Source organism: Myotis daubentonii, chromosome 11 (genome assembly GCF_963259705.1).
Source record: "Myotis daubentonii chromosome 11, mMyoDau2.1, whole genome shotgun sequence".
NCBI lineage: Eukaryota > Metazoa > Chordata > Mammalia > Chiroptera > Vespertilionidae > Myotis > Myotis daubentonii.
The window spans coordinates 33,083,343-33,101,978 of NC_081850.1; the positions used below are offsets into that span (position 1 = coordinate 33,083,343).

General features: G+C 41.6%; 1 protein-coding gene across 7 annotated transcripts in view; it reads right to left on the bottom strand.

Annotated features, from left to right (window-relative positions):
- JAK2 (Janus kinase 2) overlaps positions 1-7,908 on the bottom strand; it is a 113,263-nt gene extending 105,355 nt beyond the window's left edge. For 3 of the 7 annotated variants that reach the window (XM_059656732.1, XM_059656731.1, XM_059656739.1), the window contains exons 1-3: positions 7,852-7,901; positions 7,403-7,484; positions 2,014-2,125 (exon numbers count right to left, since the gene is read on the bottom strand). The gene's annotated coding sequence lies outside the window, so the exon portion shown is untranslated. Of the gene's footprint in view, positions 1-2,013; positions 2,126-5,760; positions 5,853-7,373; positions 7,486-7,851 lie in introns of those variants that run through there. The other 4 variants (XM_059656735.1, XM_059656733.1, XM_059656736.1 and 1 more) reach the window with 4 other exon arrangements.
- Between the last annotated feature and the right edge of the window lie 10,728 nt (positions 7,909-18,636).

The following is an 18,636-nucleotide window of genomic DNA, read 5'->3' on the forward strand; positions in this document are numbered from 1 at the left end:
CATGCTCATTAACAGCCCCAGCTGAGATCTTGGTTAACTGCCAGCACCAACTATCAGTCATATGATTCCAGTCCCCACCTTCAGGTTACCCCCAGTCAAAGAGTCTTCCCATCTGAAGTCCTAGACCAGTGATGGTGAACCTATGACACGTGTGTCAGAGGTGACACACGAACTCATTTTTTTGGTTGATTTTTCTTTGTTAAATGGCATTTAAATATATAAAATAAATATCAAAAATGTAAGTCTTTGCTTTACTATGGTTGCAATTATCAAAAAATTTCTATATGTGACATGACACCAGAGTTAAGTTAGGGTTTTTAAAATGCTGACACGCCGAGCTCAAAAGGTTCACCATCACTGTCCTAGACATTGTGGAGTAGAAACAAACCAACATTGGTATGCCCAATCTGAATTACTGACCCATAATATCTGTGAGTCTAACAAAATAGTTGTTTTACATTAGCAAGTTTTGGGGTAGTTATGTCATGCAGCAATAGCAACCAGACTACATACTGACTGAAATGATCTAGTAGAGAGAAAAAAATGAGGATATAAGAAAAAGAGGGAGAGGTAGAATGGCAAAGTCCTTGGAGGCAAACGGAGATGGATTCCTCTATACAAGTAGATGGAGAAGCCTTAGATGTGGCACTGAGCAGTTCATTCATTGCAAAGGGGAAAAAGGCAGAGTATAGGTACAGACACAGAATGAGGTAGGGGGGGATACTGATGGTAGATTGTTATTTAGAAATAGAGAGGTAAACACCAGAAGACACTGTTGTGAAATTTATACACATTTTACTACATGATTCCACCCTTTTAAAATAAAGTTTAAAAAAATATTTAGTCCATTCTTCATTATCTAAATAAGGAAAATAGAAGACTCAATGATTATGGATCTGGCTCAAAATCATACACCATGCTGACAGGAAAGTCAGTCCCTAATTCCGATTCCCAAAACATCTCATTACCTCGCATATTACAAAAATATTGCCTAGTGGCATTATATTTCATAGTCAGAATTTATTAAACTAAGATAATTTAATAAGCAACAATGAATACCTTATCCACAAGGACTGATATCAAAAAATAAGGCTGAAAGATGTCCTTGGGGAAATCCAAATAAGCATTCAAGCAAAACAAATAGCCCATGGACTATCCCAACCTAGTTCACCTCTGTTAGCTATATATACCACACGGGCTTCAAAAATAGATAATGCTTTCAGTCTCCAAAACTGAATACTTTCAATCATGCTAACTTCAGTTTTAAGTTATCTATCAAGAAGTTCTCTTCTTTTTATTTTTTTTAACTTTTTTCCTCACCCAAGGATATGCTTTTTATTGATTTTTTTTATAAAGAGAGGAAGAGCCCTGGCTGGTTTGGCTCAGTGGATAGGACGTCAGCCTGGGGACTGAAGGGTCCCAGGTTCGATTCCAGTCAAGGGCACATGCCTGGGTTGTGGGCTCAATCCCCAGTGGGGGGCGTGCAGGAGGCAGCTGATCAATGATTCTCTCTCATCATTGATGTTTTTCTCTCTCTCTCACCCTTTCCCTTCCTCTCTGAAATCAATAAAAATATTTAAAAATAAAAAATAAATAGAGGAAGAAAGGGAGAGAGAGGAAGAAACAACATGAGAAAGAAACATTGATCAGTTATCTCCCATTCATGCCCTTATTGGGGATCAAGACACAACTCGGGCATGTGTCCTGACTGGAAATCGAACCCACCTCCCTTTGTACAGATAACACTCCAACCAACTGAGCCACACCAGCCAGGGTAAATTCCTATTCCTTTTAGAAACTCATCCATTAGTGTTTTATTCAGATTTTACCAGTACAATAGCACCCAGAGATCACTTTCTAACTACTGGATCACTAAATGTATAATGCTAATCACTGAATGTCTACTTACTCAAATAATACAAATGCAGGGCTAATGTCCACAAGGAATAGCAATACCTATGTTGTGTGAAATGAAAGGACACAGAAAAATGACAAACACTCTGTAGAAAATACCTCCCAGTCTTTATTATGCCCAAAATTCTCATCATTAGTCCCAGTGATAAGAGTTTTGGATAGAAGTCTCCATTGTTCAGCCAATTGTCAAATCCAAAGATCATGTGTCATACTAGAAAGAACAAAATATTAATAGCAGTTATTTCTGCATGAGGAAACTATAAACAACTTCTTCTATATTCTGCTTTTCTAGATTTCATGCCAGGTAAAATACTAGCACACATTTTTAAGACCTTATTTCAGTTCTGATTCTTCTCATTTGTTGCCAATAATGAACAACAATCAACATTTTTAATCATTCTCACCTTCTTAACCTACCTATCCCCTTACTTCTCATATTAACTGCTCCTTCTTCATCTCCTTTGCCAGTTCTCTAATTACAAGCAATTCCCAAGACTCAATTTTAGGTCTAGCTCTTTACTCTGAGCACTACAATCCCAGCCTTAAATTTTTCTACCAAGTTCTAGTTATATGTCCCACTGTCTGGCTATCTATTTTCACTTGACTATCTCACTGTCATCTCAAACTCAACATATCCAAAATATAAGCCCAGCTTATATCTGTAACTTCTCAACCATCTACTAATACTTTCACACCTATTTCTGTCAATACTGCCATTAATAAAATTCTAGTTATTTCTTTGTCACTAACTAGCTGAGTAATTTTAGACACACTTAAATCTCTCTGGTTTCCATATTCTTAACGCACAAAATGTATATATTGTGGCCCAGATGTCTTACAGTTGCAACACTTCATTTCCTCTGTCACAGAAGATCAAAATCTCAAAGTCATCTTTGATTACTCTTCTTCCTCCCTGCCTCCCTTAACCCCGCCCCACATCTTCCTTTCCTATACAATCTATAATGAAATCTTGTGTGACATCTCTGTCTTTACCCCCACTAAGTGCAAATCCTCATTACTTCAGCCCTAGATTATTTTCCTACTCTATCACTTCTCATATATCACTTGAACACATACTATGCCTCACATTGGAGCCTCTCCGATTTTCCTAAAATACTTCTTTTAGCAAGCTCTTTCTCAATCCAAAATTTTAAAAATTTCTCTGTTACCTAGAGATACAAGTACTAGTACATTCTTCTCATCCCAGCTCTTAAAGGCATCCATAATCTAATTCCAACTTACATTTTCAACCAGATTTCTTACTACTCTCCATACAATACTTCATTTCAATCAAGTCTTTTGGACTTAGCAATGTACCTTTTACATTGTAAGTATTAATAAATATTTGGTGACTGACTAAAGTTCCTTTTTAATACAGAGCATTTACTGAATGCTCCCCATGTGCATTAGCACTCTGTGCTTTTTAAAAAAATATATTTTTATTGGCCCTAGCTGGTTTGGCTCAGTGGATAGAGAGTCAGCCTGTGGACTGAAGAGTCCCAGGTTCGATTCTGGTCAAGGGCACATGCCTGGGTTGCAGGCTCGGTCCCTAGTGGGAGGGTGACGGAGGCAGCTGATCAATGATTCTCTTTCATCATTGATGTGTCTATCTCTCTCTCTCTCTCTCCCAATGGGGATCGAGCTTGCGACCTAAGCATGTGCCCTGACCAGGAATCGAACCTGGGACCTCCAGGCTTATAGGTCAACGCTCAACCACTGAGCCACACTGGTTGGGCTGTGAATGTGCTGGTTTAATTCTAGGTATTGTTCATCAAAGCACACACTATCGATCTGAAAAAATATGGTTAACTCTAGGGCAGTGATGGCGAATCTTTTGAGCTCGGTGTGTCAGCATTTTGAAAAACCCTAACTTAACTCTGGTGCCGTGTCACATAGAGAAATTCTTTGATATTTGCAACCACAGTAAAACAAAGATTTATATTTTTGATATTTTTTTATATATTTAAATGCCATTTAACAAAGAAAAATCAACCAAAAAAATGAGTTCGCGTGTCACCTCTGACACGCGTGTCATAGGTTCGCCATTACTACTCTAGGGAAATAACTATCAAACAACCAACGCATGGTACACAAGTAAACTATGCAAAAATAGAAATTATAGAAATACAGTGAAGGGGAAAAGCATATTTAGTGAAACAGTTTCACAAATGAGAGAATTTTAACTGGAAGTACAGTGATAATAATAGTAGTAATAATAGGAGTGGTAAATCATTATAATAATTCCTAAAACTGAAGGTGTGCTTAATGTGCCAGGCACTGGTCTTGAGAACTTTTCATGTATTAACTCAATTTTCACTACAACCCTAAGGAAAAAATACTATAATTCTCCTCATTTTTCAGATGAGACTGAAGCCTTGCTCAATTATTCCACGTCTAGTAAGCATTGCAATAGGATACAGAACTGGGCCTTGGTGGAAAAAGTATGAAAAAAGTGAATGAAAGTTAGAAGTTGGAAATAAGCACAGCTGCTATTAGAAAGTGTGAAAAGCAGCTTGCAAGTCAATAGCAGAGAATGCTTACAGAGGGTCCTTAGACAAAACACTGGATAAATAGGGTAAGGAATGATGATAGAGTATCTTGAAAGCAAGAAAAAGGAACTTAAATTTAATAGGTATAAAGTGGGAAGCTAGTGAAGAAATGGGGCAAGGGAACAACAACAATAAGGAGTAATAGAGTGATATTTTTATTTTTTGTTACCTCTCACCAAAGGATATTTTTTCTTTTTTTTTTTTCTTTTCTTTTTTTTTTTTTTTTTAGAGAGAATGGAAGGGAGGGGGAGAGACAGAGAGAAAGAAACATTGATGTGAGAGAGACACATACCCGGACGGGGACTGGGGGTCAAGCCTACAACTGAAGTACATGCCCTTGACTGGAATTGAACCTGGCACCCTTCAGTCCAAAGGTTGACGCTCTAACCACTGAGCAACTGGCTAGAGCTATAGTGACATTTTTATTAAAGATAATTAGAAGGAAGAGATGCTGGATTCTGGGAGGTTGCTATGACTTTCAATATTCTAGGCTGAGGAAATGAGTCCTGGGATTCAGGTGGTAAAGTGAGGGAAGCAGAGTAGAGGGACAAAGAAATATGGACAGGAAATGTTGAATGGGTTAATATGAAAGAGATAGTTTTAAAATGATCCCTAATTTAAATCCTATATAACCAGGAGAGAAGGAAATCACAAAGGGATATAAAATAATAATTTTCATTTGAGGGATGTCGAGTATGAGGAGATGATCAAATATACTAGAAAACCAGTACTATGACTAGAATGACAAATGGGCAACAAGATTAGTTTTAAAATGAAAGAAATGAGCAGAAGCTATGAAGATAATGAATAGGAAAGGAACTATATTAAGCCATGATCAGTTGATACTAGCCTTGTATCAATAATGGTATCAATAATTTTGGTGGAGAGGGGATCCATTAGTGACCAACATTTTAAAAATGCAGTTTTTCCATTAACTAAAAAATTTTTAAATCAGAAGAGCCAACCAAAAGATAAAGCAGAGGTTCTCAAACTTTCTCCATTTAGGGAGTCCTCAGTCTTAGTAATTTTTTCATAGGAGCCCTAGGCCAAAAGAAATGCTTAAGCAGGTAGGTAGGTTCAAACCACCTAAGTATTAATGTCCTTAAAACGTAGTGTTGGGCACTATACAACTTCTCAAACCTTGGAATTAAATCGGACATCACATTCTCCTTGCCTGTATCATTAATTTTCATGCACTATTTGCTTTTTATCACAGCGACCTCTAGAAACACAACTTTGCAAAGACATGGCATTGTAGAAAGGAATGTGTTAATTTAATGTTAAAACTATGAACTACCTCAAACAAATAGTTCAGGCCTGAGTTCACTGGTACTGTGGGGCACCTCACTCAGCGCACAATTTGGGAAACTGGGAGCAAAGGGAAGGGGCCTAAAAAGAGACCAAAAAAATGCAATGTGGGAGGAGCAAAAGGAAGTTCTTAGCATAATTAACCACAAGAGGGCAGCACATAGCTGGTGGGGACAGCACAATGTGGGAGGGGGTGTCAAGGAGATGAGTACAATCTTTCCATAAAGAGATTATAAAATCCCTATACCAGTAAGACCCAAAAGTCCTTTTTGTCCTTTTACTAAAGAGGAAACAATACTGGTCACTGGCAGATCACCTTATGCAGAGTCATTCTGTCCTTCCCTGAGTCTCCTTGGCCTGTCCAGCCATGATAGCAGCCAAGACTTTTATAGTAACCAAGCAATGTTCTACTTTGCATACATATTCTTATTCAATCTTCACAACAACCATAAGAAAAGTGAAGCTCAATGAGATTTTAAGTAACACAACACCAGGATTCAACTCAGACCTGACTTCAAAGCCAACGCTGTTTCCTATTCTGCCATCTTTCAGCAATACGGCCAGGTGAAGGTAGAGAAAAGATATCAGTTCCCATCCCATACCTGAGACACTGTCTCAAATCAAACAATGGTCCTTCAATATCCCCCCCCCCCTACTATTCCTTAAATAGCCTCTAAAAAAAAACACTATAAACTCCAAACACAGGTCATTCTACTAGAGCAAAAACAAGCATCATATGCTTATATAGTGGAACTTTCCTATACAAGTAAATACATGTACTATTAAGGCGAGTATTGGACACATCCAGTTTGCAGATATGTTTGTTATACACTAACACATATGTACGTATACAAGCAAATGATTCTTGCACTTTAAGTGGCAAAAAGGTGAAGAGGGTGGGGAGAGGGAGACCAAAGATTGATTATCCACCTTCAAATCTGCTGGGTGTGGTATCAGAATATTTGCAGTAGCCCAACAACTCAGTAAGACAAATCTATTATGAAACCAAAAGCAATCGTCACCTCTCTTATTCCCACTTCTTGTTTCCTTCTCCACATTTCTCCTTCCCACTATGCATGGCACGCCTTAGCTGCTTCATTCAGAAAGAAAGAAAAGAGTTTCTCCTGTCAGATTAATAACCACCGGAAAGCAAACGGGGTAAATTCAACCGACACAGCAAACTTAGGCAGATAAAACCATCACAGGAAGCATTCAATGTGGCAGCAGAAACCCCAGCAAGGGCGGCTAACGTGATCTCTCAATAGGTATCTCTCAGTCCTAGAAAATGTTCCTCTTTGAAAGATCAAGACTCTCTGGCTGCTCGAAGAGAAAGAGTAACTGACAATGTGTTGTTGTTTTTTCTGCAAAGCCACGTTTATTTGTATAGTCAGCGGAGAAAGAAACAATGAATGCTTCTTAAAGGATCCCAGAACAACAATAAACACCCCCCTCCCGCCCCCCTTCCCCAGCATACCCTCCCAGACCAACGTTAAAAGTTGAGCTCTGCCATTTTCAGAGGAGCAAGAAGCCACGACCCTGCTGCCGGTCTACACACGCTCCCCACCTTCCGACCCTCGCACTCGCGGCTCGCGACACCCTCACCTTTCCAGCCGCCAAGATCGCATACCCACCTTCGCGGGAAGGGGAGGAAGGGCCTCTTGTTCTGCAGAAGGAAAACAGTTCACATCTTGTTCCCTTGCCTGTTTCTGAAACCTAAAAAAAAAAAAAGAAAAGAAAAGAAGAAGTTACTACCGCAGAAATCCAGGGGAAATGCTCGTTTCTTCTCTAGGCTGTTTGGGTGTCTGGAAGATTTTAAAGAGGGGTAGTGGGCGGTGGGGATCGGGCGCACATGGATGCAAAGAGCAACAGCAAAACACTCCGTCGTTTCCCCGAGAGGACGGTTTTCCTTGCTGTCAAGTTCACTGCCACAAGCGGTGGGGGGGAAGCGGGGACCCGGAGGTGGGAGGATTGGTGGAGAGGCTAGGGCTGTCCCCCACCCGGGGAGCAGACGGCAATGACACCCACCCGCTGCTCGGACCGGGCGACGAGGACGCGCCCCCAGACCCCAGGCTGCTCCTACCGGGCGCCTCCGGCCGGCCGAGGTCTGCGAAGCCCCCGCAGCGGGCACGGGTTCGGGTCCGAGCGTCCGCCAGGCTGGGACCTCCGGATCCCTCCCGAGCGACTGCGGCTCCCGCTCACATCCCTCGCCGGCGAGGACCCGGCCTCTCCCTGCGCCGCGGCACCAGCTCTAGGTCCGGGCCCCACAGCCGGGCAGCGGAGGCGGCGGCGCGAACTCCAGAGCGAGCGGTTCGCCTGCCCAGCGGTCAGCGCCCCGGGAGGCCGTTAGCTGCAGGCGCGGCTGCCCCCCTCGGCTCCTCTGCCTCTACTTCCTGCACCCACACCACTCAGCAACGGCAGCCGGGAAGCCCGGCACCGCCGTCGTCTCCACCCTCCCCCGGGCCACCCGGTGTCTTCAGAACCGCAGGCGACACTCGGATCCAGGGCCTTCGGTCAGGCAGCCGACTAGCCGCGGACTGAGGCCGGGCCGGAGCCGGGCGGGGGCGGGCGGGAGCCCGGCCGGGGGCGCGCGCGGGGCCTGGGGCGCGCGCCTGCACTGCGCGTGCGCCGCTCCCCGGAGGCCGCGCGTCTCCCGGTGCGCGCGCGCCGCGGGGCCGAGGCCTCCCGTGGCGCGCGCGGAGATTCCCGGGAAGGCCCCTGGGCCCGAGCGGGCGGAGAAGCTGAGCTGGCGGTGGGGGCTCGCGGACGGCCCTCCCCAAGATGGGCGTGTGTGTGGCCGCGACCGCAGCGGAGGCGGCTGGGAATGAGTCAGCCGGACCGGGAAGGCACCGCCTGCGCGCAGCCCGGCACCGCGCAGACTTTCCCCGCCCGCGCACTGTTGTCTTCTTTCTGCCTCTGCTTCCACGTTCCGGGTGCTGCAGACCCGCGCTTCCCCGGTCTTGGCCTCAGGACCGAGGGGAAGTGGCGCCGGGGGTTTGGCGCAGCGTGCTCAGCCGCGCCGTTTCTCGCCAGTGCAATCCCGAGGGCCTGACTCCAACTCGTACCTCTGCTGGGCAGTAGTGCGGGTGGGGTGAAGCTCCCAGCTGCCTGCAGACTGACCACGAGGCCTGGGCGATTGAGTAGAAACAACTTCCACCATCCCAAAGAGCTTCCTTCATCCATTCAACAAATATTTACAGAGCACCTACTAGGTTCCCCAGGGGGTGCTATGTGAATACTAATTAACTGCATATGCCTTGCGTGCTGAAGCTAGTATTCTGATATAGTGACCCCAAAAAATGCCTTAAATGTATAATGTGCAAGTGTATAATTGCCACTAAAAATAATAATAATACTGCAAAGTGAAGGAGTAGAAAGTGAGCAGTCTGTGTGCTATTTCAGTGAGGGTGGTCAGGAAAGACCTCCCAGAGTAACTGACATTCCCGCAGAGATCTGAGGCAGGAGAACGGGCCAGTCCTGTGATTATCTTGGAAAAGCGTTCCAGGCAGAAGGGCTAGCAAAGAGGCAAAGACCCCCAGAAGGGAATGTGCTTGGCAAGCAAGGACCAGGAAAGAGGTCACTGTGACTGGAGGACAGTGATGGAGCGGGCAGTGGTAAGAGGTGAGGCCAAAGAAGTAGCCTTTAAGCAACTGTGTAGGGCCTTTTTCACTTACTATTAGCCCTTTTCTTTTCTGTCAAGTTGAAGGAATTGATGCATTTATAGACCCTGTTTCTCCATACACAAATGATGCTGCCATTCAGGTTTAGCTTGTATTTAATGGTTTCTTGAAATAAACCTCACCACAGCAACTCCTGCATTTCTTCTTACTTAAGACCCATTGCAAAAGGTCTTTGAGCAAATGATAGCAGGAGAGAAAATGACTTGTATTCACACTGACTTCTTTAAAGTAAATAATGAACTAAGGTCCTTTTTTCTCATAAAAGAAAGAGATTATAGGGGAATTGCATTCCTATGCTGCACTATTGTGATTTACACAATATTCGGTGTTTATCATCCACAGCTCCCCCAAACCCTTGGAATTTCCTAAGTGTCGAGAGTGATCAAGGTATCTTTTGTTATATTAATAAGGTGACTTTTGGACCCAAACCAGGGGTTGGATCTGGTTGCCAAGAGAACCAAACAAATGATTAGAGGTAACTTTGAGTCCCATCTACCCCATTTTGGGATAAGGGAAAGGAGCTGGAAATTAAATTCAGTGCCAGTGGTCAATGACTCATTCAATCATGACTGTGTAATGAAGCCTCCATAAAAACCCAGGAAGACAGCTTTTCCTTTTTCAGAGAACTCTCAGGCTGGGGAACTAGACTACTTCCATGCGAGTGCTGCCTTGTAGGGGCCCCAAGCTCCACACGGGCAGGAGCTCCTTTGTTCAGGACCTTGCCCTAGGTGTCTCTTCGTCTGGTTGTAGGCTTTCATATCCTTTTCTAATAAACTGATAATCTAGTCAGTAAAATGTTTCTCTGAGTTCTGTGAGCCATTCTAGCAAATTAATCAAGCCCAAGGAGGGGGTTGTGGGAATCTCTGATATATAGTCAGTGAGTCAGAAGTATAAGTAACAACTTGAGATTAGCATTCTAAATTGGATGGTCTTTGGAACCTCCAATCTATAGTCAGTTGGTCAGAGGCACAGATAAGAGCCTGGGCTTGCTGTTGGCACCTAAAGTGTGTGTGTGTGGGGGGGGGGGGGGGGAGGCGGGGCGTGTGGGGAGGTTTGTAGGTCTCACCCCTTACCCTGTGGAATCTGATGCTCCCGGTAGATAGTGTCAGAATTAAGCTGAATTCTTGGACACCCAGCTGGTGTCTGAGCAAGAACTGTTTGTTGGTATGAGAGGAGCCATGATAGAATTGGGTCTGGAAACCCTGTTCATATGGCTACTGTCTTACACACAAAATATGCTGCAGAGTCCCTTTTTTCATTTCTTAAAAAAAAAGGAAATGTAAGTTGTGAATCAAACGGCAGAGCTAAAATCTGCTTAGACTATTAAGGCTGAAATTATAAGCAGCAACCATCATGAGAGTTCTCTTTTCCTGCAAACAAAAACTATGACTGTAGTAGAAACTAGAACACAGGCCCACACAAAAGAAGATAAAGTGCGGAATGTGGCTTTAATGTCAGGGTTAAAATGAAAAGCATCTGAGCTGTGGAAATAGAAACATTCTCTTTTGTGAGAGGAAAAAAAAATGTCTGTTTTAGAACTCTGAAAAAGTGCAGATACATTCATTGTAGATAAGTGATGTTTCTGTATTTTGCAATGATGTATTTATTCAACCAGGCATGGTATCTGTTACTGTCCACTGCCTGTTTGCAAGAAAAAGCCATTTGGCACTACTGAATATGTATTAAGGGTTTCCTGTGGGGAAATGGATTATTTCTTATATTAGAGATTTGGATTGGAAGACAGGTGGACAAGGGAAATATATATTCATAGGCTTATCCGATTGAGAGATCAATATACCTATGCAGAGCGATAAAATTACTTGCTTAGTGTCTGTCATTCAGAGAGTGAAAGCCTCTCTTCTCACTAAAATATTAGGACTTTAAGCTAATACTGCCCTGGAAGGTTTAGCTCTTTTCACTTGTAGAGAATTTTTTAGCTCTTTACGTGATCCCTAGTAGCTAGAAATTTTCTCCCAGGGCAAACATTTCAGAAAGTCTGCTCTATTCTTTGATAAAGACAAAAGAGTACAATAAAAAAATTGACCAAGTCTTTCACAACCTTCTTTTACACAATATGGAGAAACAAGAAATGTGGGTTGAATGACAACACATTTAGATTCAAAACTGATTGTGTGGCCCATTTCTAAAAATAAAAATTAGCAGGTAATTAATTGTCAACTATGGGGAAGTATGTAGTGTATGCAGCAAAATTCTGTCCTTCCACTGCAGCAGGACCTGGCAGCACTGGTGCTTGACTGCCCTTCCCCACACCCATACCAACAAAAAAACTGTGACCAGCCCTGGCCAAGTGGCTCAGTTGGTTGGGGTGGCATCCCATACACCAAAAAGGTACAGGTTCTATTCCTAATCAGGACACATGCCTAGGTTTCGGGTGTTCAATCCCTAGTCAGAGTGTGTACAGGAAGCAAGCAATCCATGTTTCCCTCTCACATCGATGTTTCTCTCTCTCTCTCCCCTCTATCCCAATTTCTATTTCTATCTCTATCTCCCCTTCCCTTCTCTTTAAAATTAATGAACATATCCTCAGGTGATTTAAACACACACACACACATAAATAAATAAATAAATAAATAAATAAATAAATAAATAAATAACCTGTGATCATATGTGTGAGCCAGAACCTTGGCTTCTATCTCTTTTGAAAGTTCTTAGGTAGTTTTAGTCTAAGTGCCCATCAGCAGATGAATGGATTTAAAAAACTGTGGTACATCTACACAATGGAATACTACGTTGCTCTAAAAAAGAAGGAACTCTTACCATTTGCAACAGCATGAATGGGCTTGGAGAGCATTATGTTAAGTGAAATAAGCCAGTTGGAGAAAGATAAATATGGTCTCACTCATTTTCAGAATATAATGAACAGCATAAACTGATGAACAAAAATAGAGCCAGAGGAAAAAAAATATTTTAGAACATTATAGAAATAATCCTGTCATTTGCAGATTTTTAATATTTCCTACAACTTTTGTGATATTATACTATGTTAGTGCAGTTTTGGTAATATTATATTTAAAATATTTTTTCTTGAAATATTAATGTTTATTGCATGGAAATGGCTAATTATTGTGTATCTACAATCTGGTAATAGATTTATTTTGTATATTGTGAAAAAGAAAAAAAAGTTTAAAAAAAAAGAAAGTTTGTAGGTAGTTTTGATAAAAAGCCAAGGTTGAAAATCCAGGGTAAAGGATTCAAGAACTTAAGCTTGCCACTATGGAAGACAGTATGGAGTTTCCTCAGAAAGTTAAAAATGGAACTCTCATTTGTCCCAGTTATCCCACTTCTAGGAATATATCCCAAGAAACACCAATCAGAAAGGATATATGCATCCCTATGTTCATAGCAGCACAATTTACCATAGCTAAGATTTGGAAACAGCCTAATCCAATCAGCAGATGAATGGATTAGAAAACTGTGGTACATCTACACAATGGAATACTATGCTGCTATAAAAAAAGAAGGAACTCTTACCATTTGCAACAGCATGGATGGAACTGGAGAGCATTATGCTAAGTGAAATAAGCCAGTCAATGAAAGAAAAATACCACATGATCTCACTCATTTATGGATAATAAAGACCATTATAAACTGATGAACAAAAAGAGATACAGAAGCAGATCAGCATTGAACAGACTGTCAAACTACAGCGGGAAGCCTGGGGAGGGTTAGGAGGGGGGGTAAGAGATCAACCGAAGGACTTGTATGCATGCATGTAAGCATAACCAATGGACACAAGACACTGGGGGGTAGGGGAGGCCAGGGGAATGTCAAGGAGGAAAAGAAAAAAAGGAGACATATGTAATACTCTTTGTAATACTTTAAGCAATAAAAAAAATGGAAAAAAAATAGTAAACAAACAAAAAAAGAGTGAAAAAAAAAAAAAGAACTTAAGCTTGAGAGTCTGGCCCACCCAGGTTTGAATCACAGCTTTCACTAAGGAACTCGTTTAGATTTTCTAAACTTCCATTTCCTTATGAGTATAATGGGGATAATACTATCTTCCTTGAAGAGTTGTTTTGAAGATTAGTTGAAAAAAGTATTTTTAAACCCTTAGCACAGCTATTAAATGCCTATTATGGTTGTTGTAGGGACAATTTACAGATATCACCAAGCTGGGAGGTATAAGAAATATGTTGAATTTTCTTCATAATCTTGAAGGATTTGTCACAATTTATTTCATTAACATAACTGTGGGCTGGCATGATTCTAGGGCTGAGTTGTAATAGAGATAAATGCCAATACCTCCATTTGGATTTGAAAAAATAAAGCTATGCCATTAAGTGATGAAATAATAAAAACAGTATTAAGAGGAGCATAAATGTGAGAGCAAAAAAGATATAGGAGAGTCCATGAAAGGGGAAACAGGCCCAAGCAAAGGGCTGGGGTAGATCCTGTGGTTAGCTTCTTTCCACGATAGGGAAGATGTACTTTTCTGAAGGCAGAAAGGAAGTAGCTATGAAGAGAGGCTGATTTATCCCAGGTCTAGTGGTATAAGGCAAAGGTAGGGCTATGAATCAGGGAGACAGGCAACAATGTTTTTTACTTTGAATCATTGAGATATTTTAGGATTATTCATGTCAAAGTTTGGTTGAAAATAAAGTTGTTTCTTCACTATACTTGTCTGCTATACTCCTATAGCAGCCAGGGACACTTGGTCTCATACATGTGTTAATAAACACACACACACACACACACACACACACACACACACACACACACACCAATTTGGTTGAATATGGCAAAAAAAATTTTCCAAAACCTCCTCAGCACTTCAGACTAACTGTGTCTCTGTATCAATCCTCTCACTCTTCCTTATAGTCCCCAAGAAAAATGTGTTCCTGGCAAACGGGTCCCCCCTTCCCTTGAGATGACCAGGTAAGTTTAACTTGGTGCATGAAAACCCATTGTCCCCCTATGTAAGCCAGGAATTAATAACCTCCCTTAGGTGAGGATAATCACATTATGCAAAATTTTGATTATAATTATGCTCTATTTTACAAAATTGGTTAACTGAAACAGAGGTAAAGTTAACAACTCACTAAAAATATTTTTCTTTGTAAAAGGATTCAGCAGGGGGCAGGGGCAGGCTGGAGGAGGTTAATGGGGGGAGGGGAAAGGGAACATATGTAATACTCTCAACAATAAAGATATATTTTTTTAAATAAAATAAATAGATTCATACCAAGATTCACTCTTAAATATAAAAATCCCCCTGGCATAATTGTTAGTTACAGAGCATTAATTCCTGAGTCCTTATTTAGATTAAGGATTGTGTCCCCTTCACCCAGGGTAGCCTGCGGAGTCTAGCCCCTACATTCTTGTTTGTGACCCAGCCCCCACACCTTTGATTGCACCAAGAGTTGTCACCTGACTAAGCCGGTTGTTCAGACTTCTTTTCACTTAAAGTTGTCATGCTCTAAAGTTAACCACTGTGAGGTTGTCATCTTTATCAAGTATATGGAGTTGCACGGAAAGCTGATATGCTGTAAGAGAAAAGAATGACAGAAGCGAGAAAAAGAGAAAGCATGCACCAGGAATAGTCCTCATAGCTTTTTAGTTTCCTCTTCCTTATAAGGCCCAAAGAAACTTCCTGTATCTGGTATCTTGAAAATACTTCCTTATGAAAGTGTTTCTCCTTTTTACTTATGCTGGGTCTAGCAGTGTTCAGAGTTCTTGCAATAAAATAACCCAGAGAAAGACAGCTATTATTGTACACTGGTAAAAAGAAAGGAAAAAAATTACTCTCTCAGATAACAACAGGGAAAATGTATGCCTTTTAAAAATCCAATTTACCCACAAACTTTGAAAGTCACTCTTCAATCATAAAGCCAAGCATAACTATGTAAGTATTTGTCACAATTGAAGATACTACACAAACCCATAGGTTAGTTATCGTTGAGCACAATGGATACCTCCTACAAGGAAATTTCCCTCACCCTCCTCTTCCCAACCGTCACCCCCCTCACCACTGTTCAGTTTTCTTTTCTCGCTCACTTCACTCTACTTCCTCTGTAACTTAATTTTGTGGATCTTCTGGGCTGTAGCTACAGTAATTGCTTGGTGACTCCACCCTAGTATACTACTGACCAAAGCAAAATTCCAATTTGATATTAAAGTCTCATAAACATAAATCATTTAAATACTGTGTATTTCAGTTTTACCTATGAAATACACAGCTGGACCAGAAAATGCTGTAAGAAACAGTTCTCAATTTTTTATTTCTGTTCCTACCTGGCTACATACACCCAATGTCTATAATTTCTCCTTCGTTAGGCCTTTGTTCCCTTCTCCTTGTTTTTTCCTCGATACCTCCTTTCTCCTAAGGTTTTGAGGCTGTACCTTTTTTCCCCTTACAAGTGAGTAAAACGGGAACCAATGAATAAGAGAAGAGGTCTAGAAAACATTTATAGGCAAAAGAGATTGGTTTTCTTCCTAGTGCTTAAAATACTTTTTAATACATTTTTCTTGATTTCAGAGAGGGAGGGAGGGAGGAGAGAGAGAGAGAGAGAGAGAGAGAGAGAGAGAGAGAGAGAGAGAAACATCAATGATGAGAAGCATTGATTGGCTACTTGCTGCACACCCCACACTGGGGATTGAACCCACAACCCTGGTATGTGCCCTAAATGGGAATTGAATCGTGACCTACTGGTTCATACGTTGATGTTCAACCACTGAGCCACAGCATCCAGGCTCAAATAATTTTTATTAACTTGCCTGACCCTCAACTTTTTAAATCTGTAATACATAACCCCCAAGGATGGGTTTACAAAATAGTGAATGTGAAAGTGCTTTGGTAAAACATTAGACACACTGCAAGTCAGATAATGTCTTATAATTAGTGTCATAGAAATGAAAAAAGTGGAGACTTCCAAGAAGGGAGAAAGTAGTGTTAGATGCTACAGACTTTCAGAAGAAAATTTATTTCACCTCAATTCTTGTGGTTTAAGATTTAAGAAATTAAGTCAAAAGAGTGAATCTGTTCTCTAATTACTTAGAGTATTTGGGGAAATACCTAAAGTATTACCTATAGTTTTACCTATAGTATTTCCCAAAATATGGGGCATGTGTCCCTGGTAGTACAAGAGATAATTTTGAATTTGACACAGTAAGTAGAACTAAATGACATAGTGAGAAAGTCATTCTTCTGTTTTTCTTAATCCTTCTGATTTATATTAAGGGAGAAAGTCTCAGTTGAAGCAAATAAGTCAGTAACATCTAACATAGCTAATCTTCCTTTTCAATAAACTCATGTTGTCAACATTATCTATCTAGAATTTAACACCATCATATTAACTTTAAGATTACCATCGCCCTGGCCGGTGTGGCTCAGTTGGTTGAGTGTTGTCCCATGCACCAAGAGGTCTCCAGCTCAATTCCTGTTCAGGGCACATGCCCAGGTTTCAGGCTCGATCCCCATAACCTCAGTAGGGGATGTGGAGGAAGCAGATCGATGTTTCTCTCTTATCAATGTTTCTATTTCCCTTCCTCTCTCTCTAAAATCAATAAAAGCATATTTAAAAAGTAAGATTACCACCTACAATACCTTCTTGATTGGGCAGGGGATACTAATTTCCAGTTACAGTAATGACATGAAGTTTCCTTTTAAAATAAGTTATTTTAGCTTGGCCGGTATGGCTAAGTGGTTAAGCATTGACCTATGAATCAGGAGGTCATGGTTCAGTTCCTTGTCAGGGCACATGCTCAAGTTGTGGGCTTGATTCCCAGTAGGGGATTTGTAGGAAGCAGCCAATCAATGACTCTCTCTCATCATTGATGTTTCTCTCTCTTCCTCTCCCTTCCTCTTTGAAATCAATAAATATATATATAGAATAAGTTATTTTAAGAGGCTGTACCTCTCTTTATCTCTACATCATGAAACTTGGGCAAAAGGAAAACCAGTGTTTTCCTCCTAGCAAAGGAGGAAACAGCATTTAGGGTGATCTTACTTTATTGCCATTTCCGACAACTTTGTTGTCTTCTTGACCTAAAATCCATGAATTTGTTTACCTGAAATTTGCTTTTGTTGTTGTTGTTGTTAATACTCACGAGAGGATATTTTTTCCATTGATTTTTAGAGACAGTGGGAGAGAGAGAAACATTGATGTGAGAGAGACACATTGATTGGCTGTCTCCCGCACAGACTCTGAGCATGCTAGGGATGGAACTTGCAACCCAGGTATGTGCCTTTGACTGGGAATTGAACCCAAGAATCTTTGGTGTGGGGGACCAACATTGAGCCACACGGATAGTGCTGAACTTTGCATTGCTTTCTTTAAAAAAGAAATGACACCTATGTAATTCTGGGATATTGTTGAGATTATTGTATGAAGTACTTTAAAGCCCACTGAATCAAAGTATTACCCAACATTCCTACATTGTAAATAACTATCCTATATAATAAAAGGCTGATATGCAAATCAATGGAATGACTGGTCGCTATGACGCGCACTGACCTCCTGGTGGTCAGTGCACTCCCACACCGGGAGTGCCGCTCAGCCAGACGCCCTGAGCCAGGCTCATATCTGGCGAGTGCAGTAGCACTAAGGATGTCCAACTAATGGCTTAGGCCCGTTCCCTAAGACAGCAGTCAGACATTCCCTGAGGGCTCCCGGATTGCAAGAGGGCACAGGCTGGGCTGAGAACCACCACCCCTCGCCCTCCCCCACCCCCAACCCGCACACGAGTGCACGAATTTTGTGCACCAGGCTTCTAGTTATTAAGAACTGATTAGACTTCAACCCACCTATTCTGGATTGAATTGTGCCCTCCCCTGCAAAATATATAGATGTTGAAGTCCTAACCACCTGTGAAGACCTTATTTGGAAATAGGGTTTCTGCTGGTAGATCCATTTAAGATTAGGTCATTGGGATGTGCCCTACTCCAATATGATTGGTAATCTTATAAGAAGAGAAGAATGACACACTCAGGGAGAAAACAGCCATGTGAAACAGGGGCAGAGATTGGAGTGATGCTATCTACAACAGAGGAACACTTGGGGCTACCAGAAGCTGGAAGAGGCAAGGAAGGAATCTCCCCTCGAGGCTCCGGGGGGAGCATGGCCCTGCTAACTTGTGATGCTGTTGATTCCCAGAACACTTCCTGTAAATAGTAAAAGAGCTGAACTGGCATCTGAGTGGGAAGCAAACTCAGATGAGCTGTGTGAACA